Source organism: Pinus tabuliformis, chromosome 7 (genome assembly GCF_031772625.1).
Source record: "Pinus tabuliformis cultivar Carrire ecotype Pingquan chromosome 7, CPIR1, whole genome shotgun sequence".
Taxonomy (NCBI): Eukaryota; Viridiplantae; Streptophyta; class Pinopsida; order Pinales; family Pinaceae; genus Pinus; species Pinus tabuliformis.
This window is the reverse complement of record NC_142293.1, coordinates 1,811,859,775-1,811,870,270: the sequence shown is the minus strand read 5'-3', so window position 1 is coordinate 1,811,870,270 and position 10,496 is coordinate 1,811,859,775.

The window sequence follows — 10,496 nt, the reverse complement described above, 5'->3', positions numbered from 1 at the left end:
ATGAGTCAACATGCATTTGCAGATAGCAACCAGTGATGAATCAACCTATATTTGTAGATAGCAGATAGTAGAGAGTGATGGTTGTACCCACTACCAATTTGACAATTGAGTTATTATTTATTATAAATTTTCCCACCATGTAAAAAAAAAGTGATGATGAGATCGTTAATGATCTGAAATTGGATTTAAGTAATTTCTTCCTCTTTTCCAAAATCAAATAAGCAAAACTTAGCACTGTGTCAATGCTATGCAAGTTTAAAATTGGGTCTTATAATAACATGTTTATTCAATGTCTCTTCAAATCATGAGATAGTCTCCATGTGTAGTTGAACATAACACACATAATCCATGAAAGCATAAAGAAGGGCAAGACACTTGGCGAAAACCCATTGGCCAATAAAAATTCTGAATTTTTGGACCAATCCAGAGAGGCCATGTGGCAGCGTGCCACTGGCCCAAAATGTCTAGTCACTTGTCAATTTTCGCCAAATTTTACCTGTTTGGGAATTCGATTTGAACACAATATCAGGAGCATACGATATCGGTTTTGAGTGAAACAAGTTGCGTTGGATTCAGATTGCCGAGATCTACACACTGGTATATGTTTCGAAACAATTTTAACACTTTGAATTTTGAACATAAATTTGTTCACCAGATCACACCTCCCCACTAAGAACTTTTGGTCTCCAAAAGTTTATTTCCCTAGTCAATATAAAAAAGTTGGAACTCAAAAATACCCAAAAACTCAATCCAAACTGCAAAATTTTCAATTGGTGCCTTTCAAGCCCCAATCAAGGCACTTCACTTATCATCTTCATGAAGACCTGTTGTCATGTTAAGAATTGAACCACATTCTTGTTGTTGTTGCAGGAACAACATACAAATGAGTGGAATCTGAACATTCTCTCTACTCTCATATTTGCACGACTCTAAAAAAACTTCATTTTGGAGTTTAATCTTTTGAAGACGAACTTGACTCTGTCCTGGAAATCAGAAACAAAATAAATTTGCTTTAACATCTTCAAGTTGTGCTCGTACATGAAAAGTACACTCCTACAAAAGTTTTTGTGATATGATTGATCTTGCCTACAATACATAGTCATCTTATACAATCTTAGAAACAAAGATTTAATTCACACAAGTTTCAAATCGAATACTTGTATCAGTGAACATTAATTTATAGACAACTTTGAACGACAATCTTGTACATTCACAAAAAGTCCTGAACATGTGGACTTATAACAAGTCAATACATAAATCAATGAAAAACATCTACTTGTTGAACATAGTGACAATAATGTTCACTTTACAAAAGTACCTAAACAGGTAATGACAACAAGTATTTACAAAAAAATTCAAAACAACTTTACAATAAGTGTACCCAAACTTTGCCTCTCGTAGGCTTATGGGTTCTCTTTATGCATCTTCTTGTCTTGAAGGTTGCTTAGGATTGTGGAGAGTCCTCTTTTCAACCTTTTCTTTTCCTTGTATTATGCAACATAATCTCTTTACCTTTCTTTGAATGAAGTTCCAGATGCAACTTCCAACATCGTTCAGTGTCATGTCCATGCACTTTTCAATGAGTACAGAAAAAATTCTTCTTGTTTGCGGACATATAAGTTTTCTCTTGCAAAAGAAATTCATTATGCTTGATGCCCAAAATTTGGTTCATTCTTTTAACCATTAACATATGTTTCTCACATATAGTCACGCAATGGTAAGAAGCATCACAAAATGTATGAGGGTATTGATTCCACAAGTATTCAAAATTTCCATGCAATGGAAAACACTCTTGAGAGTTATACCTGTATCTAGAGTTGCAGCTTCAACAGTTGTCACAAGGTGGTGACATCTCATGTTCAGATGTTTGATATACCTCAAGCCTTTTGGAGCATTGTCCAAACTCCCTTTGGTTATATCTCAATCCCTAGTACTTTGGTCTTTCCTCAACCCACCCTCAACCATAATTGGATTGCTAATGCCTTGACCATTTTTGCCAAGACCTCCACCTTCATATCCCATCTTGGAAAGAAACTTCATACCTATGCCCTTGGTATGTTGCTCGAACACTGCAAAAGAGTTATTATGCATGAAAATGGAAGGAGTGGAATTTGAGACATTGATTACCTCTTTAAATTTGTCATGCATCCTTTTAGCTTTAGATGATGACGATGATGGCCAACTTGTAGATGACTCTAGCCACCCACTCTTGTCCATTGGATTATGGTGTGCTTCTTGAAGATGTTTGCAAAAAGCACATGCAACATCTTCCACATATGGTCCAAAACCACTATTTGAACCATGACCACACACTGGCCTCATCTTGGAGGTTTCCCTTGCTGGTGCAGGAGTAGAGCTTTCTGCAACTTGCTCATCAAGAACTTGCTGCAAAACAAAACACATGTGTCTCTTCTCCTCTTCAGCTATCTCCAACATCCTTCTCAATTCTATGTTCTCCATCTGAAGAGCCAAATTCTACTCCTCTAGCTCTTGGAGATTCTTTTTGTTGCCCATCTTGCAACTTGGTCAAGTGGAGCTCTGATACCAAACTGATCTAAAATTGGATTTAAGTAATTTCTTCCTCTTTGCCAAAATCGAATAAACAAAACTTAGGACCGTGTCAACACTTTGCAAATTTAAAATTGGGTCTTATAATAGCAGGTTTATTCAATGTCTCTTCAAATCATGAGATAGACTCCATGTGTCGTTGATCCATGAAAGCATAAAGAAGAGCAAGACATTTGGCAAAAACCCATTGGCAATAAGAATTTCGAATTTTTGGATCAATCTGGAGAGGCCATGTGGCACCTTCCACTGACCAAAAATGTCTAGTCCCCTGTCAATTTTTTGCCAAAATTTGCATGTTTGGGGATTCAATCAAAACGCGATATTGGGAGCATACGATATCGGTTTTGAATTAAATGAGTTGTGTTGGATTCAAAATGCCGAGATCTACACACTGGTACATGTTTTGAGCATTTTTAAACACTTTGAATTTTGAGCATAAATTTGATCACTTGATCAGTGAAACTCTAAATGAAGTTCTAAATAAGCTATTATTAAGCCTCATATATGAAGTTAAGGTTAGGTGCTACTTATAAGCATATGTGTCCTCATTGATGTTGAAGATTATTATAGAATATTGATTGATTTGGGTGGAACCTTAGAGTTCATTTTTTAAGATCCAAGATGGATGATGATGTAACTAGAAAGAGGTACTAGATGAAGTAGGTTTCAAAATTGTATCAAGAAATGATAGTCATGAGTATTGCAAGTAATTTCATAGGTTGAAAATAAAAAATAAAAACAATTAAACAAAAAAAAAAAAAAAAAAAATATTAAAAAATCAATATCAATATAGGATGGGGGGAGAAAACTGATTGTTTGGTAATTAATGTTTTGTATGCAAAGGAATTCTAGACAAAAGAAAGTTCATATTTAAAGTTATTCTGATGAATTTAAAGTGCCATAAAATGTCCCAATATGATGACTTCCACAGAGATTGGATGCAGAGGATATATCAAGTCAAGGACTCAAAGAACCTGTTATGGAAACAGGTATATCTTGCAGCTCTGCCATCTAAATTTGTTGACTATATAAGAATGCAGGAAGTCTTCCAATTACCTTTTGAGTCATACACATGGGGAGAGATTTATGCTCTCATTACAATGACACTGGTTAGTCTTTGTACTAGCTCAAAGGTAAATAAGTCTCTGGAAAAGCTTTCCAGATTACCTGATAAGAAATCCATCTGCAGTAAGTATGGATTAACATTAGATGATCCTTTGGTAAAATGAAGGAAGACTAAGAAAAGAGCCAGAAGAGAGTTTAAAGAAACTTTCTACAAAAACCGAAGAAATTATCCAAAGGCCAAAAGGAGATATTCAAAGCCGAGGCAAGGACAAGCCTCCAGACAAAAGAGAGGGTATTACAAGTATGTTCCCAGGACACACTATTATGATCCCTCAAACATTCATTTGCATACTACTAAGCAAGACAAATGGAATAAAATTACTTGTTGGCTTTGTGGGAAAACTGGACACACTTCCTCCAGATGAAGAACTGAAAGAATCATAAGAAGACTCTTCTACTTGATGCTGCTAGGCTTCTTCCTGGCAAAGATCTCTGTATTCTTTGCTCATTGGAATAGCTCGGCTCTTACAAGGTTTACGAGCATATCCTTCTTTGTAGGGGAGCTCCACTGTGTGCTGCTTCCTATGCTAGAATGCATTAGGTTCCTCTGAGCAACAATCGTCTTCTATTTGTTTCTTTATTTCTCCAATTCTGGTTTTGATCTGGGGTGATTTGAGCTATTCTTCGATTCTCAAAGTAGATTTCAAATCTTTAGATCTGACAATCTAGCTTCAGCTCTATCCAGATCTTGCACAGTGTGTACCATTGTAGAAAGCCTAGGATTGGAGATATATGGAAGTTCAATTTTCTTTCTTGTCCCTTTTGAAGTGGGGACAGAAATAAAATATCCAGCTTTGGCTCCTTTAAGTCTGAGTGACCCATGAGGTTCTACTGCTGCAAGAAAGATATTACCAAGTATGTAGTCTATTGGAATGTCAGCTACTGCAAATTTTAAATAAATACAGTGGCTTTCAAAACAAACAGATGCTTTGGGCACTTCATATCTGAGTTTTTTATTACCAAGTCCTACCACTTCTCTTTCTGCAGTTACCAAATATTTTGCTGGAATATTTTTCATATTCAGAATGTTTATATCTGCTCCTGAGTCAATAAGAGCAATCATTTCAAACATTTGCCCTTTTATGCAGATATTTATCAGGGCATGATGCTGTTGGTATGAGATAGTTAATAATCTCATATCTCTGAATCCAAAATTTGGATCTTTCATACCTTCAGCAATTTGAACTTCTTGAGTATTGTTGTGTGAAGCAGTCTTCCATGGCTGATCATCATCTTCTTCTTTTGCCAGTTGTTTCCCTTTCTGTATTTCTGCAACTTGAGCTTTTATTGCAGAAATTTCTGTCTTGAGATTATGAATCTCTCGACTGACTTCTCCTAGAGTAAGTGATCTTACTCTATCAGGCTTCTGCTGATGTCTCTAGAATGATTTTGTATTTCTTTCATATGAAGCATCAACAAATAGAGGTTTCTTACCTGAGCCGTTAGAAGCTTTTGTTTTTAGCTGATCCATAAAAGCTTCAGTCAGGCGGTTTTTCATCTCTCCATCCTCCATGGCTTGAATCTGGGACAAGATCTTCAATTCTTCCTCTTCTGTTGCGGCCATAAGGACTTTTTCTTTTTGGGGCTTAGGCGTTTCCCCTTCTTCGTAACTGGATTCGCTGAGATATTCAGACTCAGAATTATATTGTATTTGACAAGCACATTCTTCAGAGTCAGAACATAAACAATATGAAGAACCAGAGTCTGAATATTTTTTCATGTAAGCATGGAGTTCTTCTGCAGATGAAGAACTGAAAGAATCATAAGAAGACTCTTCTACTTGATGCTGCTGGGCTATATCTCTGATTGTGACATTTGGGCAGCGTTCTGTGCTGTGGGCATGAGAGCCACACTTCATGCATACTATTGGCCTTCTCCCTTCTTGCTTTACTTGTTTGTTTCTTTGGGCAAAGGCTTGAGATTTCTTGCCCCTGTTCAGCTTTGATTCTTCTCTTTCTGGACATCTGGAGGAAGTGCGTCCAGTTTTCCCACAAAGCCAACAAATAATTTTATTCCATTTGTCTTGCTTAGTAGTATGCAAATGAATGTCTGAGGGATCATAATAGTGTGTCTTGGGAACATACTTGTAATACCCTCTCTTTTGTCTGGAGGCTTGTCCTTGCCTCGGCTTTGAATATCTCTTTTTGGCCTTTGGATAATTTCTTCGGTTTTTGTAGAAAGTTTCTTTAAACTCTCTTCTGGCTCTTTTCTTAGCCTTCCTTCGTTTTACCAAAGGATCATCCAATGTTAATCCATACTTACTGCAGATGGATTTCTTATCAGGTAATCTGGAAAGTTTTTCCAGAGACTTATTTACCTTTGAGCTAGTACAAAGACTGACCAGTGTCTTTGTAATGAGAGCATAAATCTCTCCCCATGTGTATGACTCAAAAGGTAATTGGAAGACTTCCTGCATTCTTATATAGTCAACAAATTTAGATGGCAGAGCTGCAAGATATACCTGTTTCCATAACAGGTTCTTTGAGTCCTTGACTTCATATATCCTCTGCATCCAATCTCTGTGGAAGTCATCATATTGGGACATTTTATGGAACTTTAAATTCATCAGAATAACTTCATTTTTATCAGCAATTTCTGTTTCACTTCCACACCAATGTTCTAAGATCATTGATGTAAGTGCTCCTATCATGTTGTTGATAACTGTGCCATCAGGATTATGTATTACATCTCCTTTCTCATCTTTAAGTACTTCTGCTTCCATTGTTTCAATAAGCTTTGGAGATGATTCTGTCTCCCACCACCTGAGGAGTGTCCCTGTAAAGCATTGAATAATTGTCCTGCAAGCATCAATTTCAGATTTCCCTCTAAGACACATGAGTTTATATTCTGTATACATCATGTCAATCATTTGCCTGATTTGGCCAACACTCATGTTATCTATATTCCATTCTCTGTGGGAGTCTGGGAAAAAAGTATGTGCTTCAAGAAGCTTTCCTTTTCCTTCTATGTCAGGTGCAAGATATCTGGTGAACCTATGATCAAGAGGTTCATATATGGGAAAGATCTGTGTATTTTGATCTTTGGATTCTTTCCCTGTATCTGCCTCTTCATCCTTGAATAAGGATGCAATGGTGATTTTATTTGTAGCCTCAGAGTCTGATGATGTGGCTACCTCTTTAGGAAATAATGCTGGAAATCTATCTACAGATTTCACAGGATCTTGAATTCTTATGCTTCTCTTTACAAGAAAAGAGTTTGGGACTGGTTTGTCAATTTTGGGCAGATTCATCTTTTCAAGTTTGTCTGTTAAACCAGTTATAATATGTTTAGTTGCATCTAAATGATCAACTAATTTTTCTTCAACTCCTTCTATCTTTGTCAGAGAATCTCTAGCATAAGAACGAAGCATACTAGACAAACTGTACATTGTTCAAACATTTATTTACATCATTAATTGATACTTGGACAATATCAATTTGTTCCTTAACTTCTGCTGATTTTGCAACATTCATTTCCAAGCCTTTTACTGCAGTATTTGTCCAGTTTATTTGTTCACTGGCTTTTTGTATTCGGCCATCAATGCCTAAAGCAGTGTCATCCTTCTGGATGAGTGGGATGGCTTTGGCTGCATTTTGATTTTCTCCTATAACAATTCCTTTATAAGGAGGAAAAGTTGTAGGGGTTTCAACTTTTGATCCATCTAGTGCAGTCCAAGCATGCTTACTTGCTGGGGCGCTGGTTGAACCAGTGAAGACATTTAATGGAGCAATATTATCTTTCCATGAATAGAAAGATATCCAAGTGTTATTCATTTCCATATAGTGCTTCCAATCTTCAGCAAATTGTTTCTTCTCTACTGAAGTATAGTTCTGGTCAAATTCATCTGCTTGAGGATTAGTGTACAAATCCCAGTTTAACATGGCTTTTATCCACTTGGCACTAATTTCAGACTTCAAGCATCCATTCATGAGAGAGAAGAATTTATGCATTTCCATTACTGCAGGTTTTTTGCAGTCAGAAGGAACAGGGCAAAATCTGTAATCTGGAATCAGACCATTTGCCTGCTTAAGGTATCCCAAACCATATCTGGGCTTAGCCGGTCTCATTGAACACATCATTTCAGTCATTCTAGGATCTTCTCCTTCTATGGTTACAATTTCATGCATCATGAGTACATGATCAGCATCCGGTTCATGAGGGAAGGGGATGTTTGAGAATTTTGGATTTGGGCATGAATTTACAGAAGTGGAAGGAGGGGCTATACCAGTTCTGGGATTATGGTTTGCATGGATGTCAGACTCTACCAGAGTAAGCAGATTTACTGGTTCTTGACAATCTGGACATTTAACTTCTAAAGAACAATAATTTACAAGCTGGGCTAATTCATACAAAGAATTATGCTACAGAAAGATGAAGTAGAACAAGCAGTATCAACTGTACAAGGATCTCTGTAATATTTGGATTGTTTACAGGCTGACTCTATTCGTCTTCGATCAATGGTAGATCTCCTAGGGAAAGAGATAACTGCAGAAGACGAATGTTCTTGATAGCAGCGGAGGTTATAGCTTTAGGAATAAGAGGCTTAGGATTATTTACAACCCAGTGTTCTAGAAATGTTAAGTCTTCCCATCGGATAGTCTGATGCTCAATTTTTTGATTCTTAGCATCAGTGAAGACGACTATACTAGACTTTGAGTCTCTACTGGGTGTATGGCTAGATGTCTCAACATTCCAGCAAGACATTATGAATGGAACGCTATGCCTTTTGGACTCAAGAATGCTCCATCAAAATTCCAAAAAGTAATGGATGGTATTTTTAAGCCATACTTTGATTGGCTGATTGTATATATTGATGATGTATTAATATTTTCCAAAAACATTCAAGAAAATTTTAAACATATAAATATATTTAAGAATCTAGTTAAGCACAATGGCTTGGTGCTTAGCAAGAAGAAGATAGAGGTCTTTCAGACCACTATCAAATTTTTGGATCATACAATCTGCAATGGGCAGATATCTCTGCAGAAACATGCTTTAGAGTTTGCAAACAAGTTTCCAGATGTCATATCAGATAAGAACCAGTTGCAAAGGTTCTTAGGCTGCCTCAACTATGTCAGCAATTTTTACCAGGACTGTGCCAGTGACAGAAGGTTATTGAACAAAAGGCTAAAGAAGAATCCTCCAGAATGGACAGAAGTCCATACAAGAGTAGTCCAGAATATCAAAGCAAAGGTAAAATATTTGCCTATCTTGTATGTTGTTGATGATCTTGCTTACAAAATTGTTGAATCAGATGCAAGTAATATTGGATGGGGTGGAGTCTTGAAGCAAAAAGTTGGAAAGGATGAACAAGTTGTTCAGTTTGCTTCTGGAGTATGGAACCCAACCGAGTTAAATTACTCCACAATAGAGAAAGAGGTCAAGGCAGCATGGAACTGCATCAGTAAGTTTGAAGTTTATCTTATTAATAAACCTTTTTTATTAAGGACTGATGCATCTGCTCTACAAAAGGTATTAACAAAAGACATCAAGAAAGCAGGGGAAGCCAAGTTTTCCAGATGGCAAGCTTTATTTGCAAATTTTGATTTTCAGGTAGAACATATTAAAGGAAAAGACAACAGCCTCCTTGATTTCGTAAGCAGAGAATATATTGAATCAAAAGATCATGTCATGATGATCATCACTGAATGGGACCAGCACCAAAAATAAGAAATCTTAAGGACCATCCCGGAAAACCAAGACTGGGACACATATAAAAGAAACTGGAGACCCACCTGGCAGTTGAGGAATACTAAGGTCCTAGATGCCCACCTACAGCCTCATACTGACATTCAACACTTTGTACCCGAAAGGAAAGTGTACCCTAAAGGAGGCAAGTGGATTCATGATATGATATATGACAAGGCGAGACGAGATGCTGACATTGCACAACGGGCATTGGAGCAAAATTTTCATGACATTGCCACTATTTGGTACCATGGTGGACCCAGCACAGGCATTCACGAAAGATATGTCTGCATATACAGGACAAGAGATCTCTAAAATGAGCCAGGACATATCAGAACACAACCTGCTGCCAGATGGCCAAGAAATGATCCCAAGATCATTTTTCCAGACACAGTGTACAATTTTGCAGGATACAAGCAACTCTGGTGGGATTTTCTGAATGTCGATGATAAGGTGGGAACCCACTACACCAAACTGAAATTCAGTGCCATTGGCCATTATCAAGGATACCAACAATGTAAGTGGCAATAGGAAGTCATTAATTATCAACACCCTCTATTTAAGCCCGTCCTAAGTCACAAGTGATAAGGAGTTTCGTCGAAAGCTTCGAACGGTAGGTTTCGCTGAAGCTTATTAGGGGTTTCATCAGAGCTTCTCAGGGTTTAGTCGAAGTTTCTCTGGCCACAACCCATTACTAAATTCATTACATATTTTACATTGAAGGATTTTTATTTCAACTTAAGGTGGATAAATATCTCTTGATTTTTTATTTTTTTTTATTTTAATCGATGGCCTAAATTAATTCTTAAGGGAATATGTTCTGTTCTGCACACGCTCATCTAGATGTTTATTAACCGTTGTAATGTAAATGTTTATTAACTGTTGTAATGTAATGTAGTGTGTTACAAAGTTTGTTAGGTTGCGATAAGTTACAAGTTTGTTAGGTTGGATTGACTTTTAATAAATTAAAAAAATTAGATTATTCCAATTTTAATATGTTCCTCTATGATAAGTTCCTCATTATTATTTATAACATTCATTTATATATAAGGACATTTTATTTAGCAAAATGGTCCATCACTTTTAATAAATTAAAAAAATTAAATCCGTGTGAG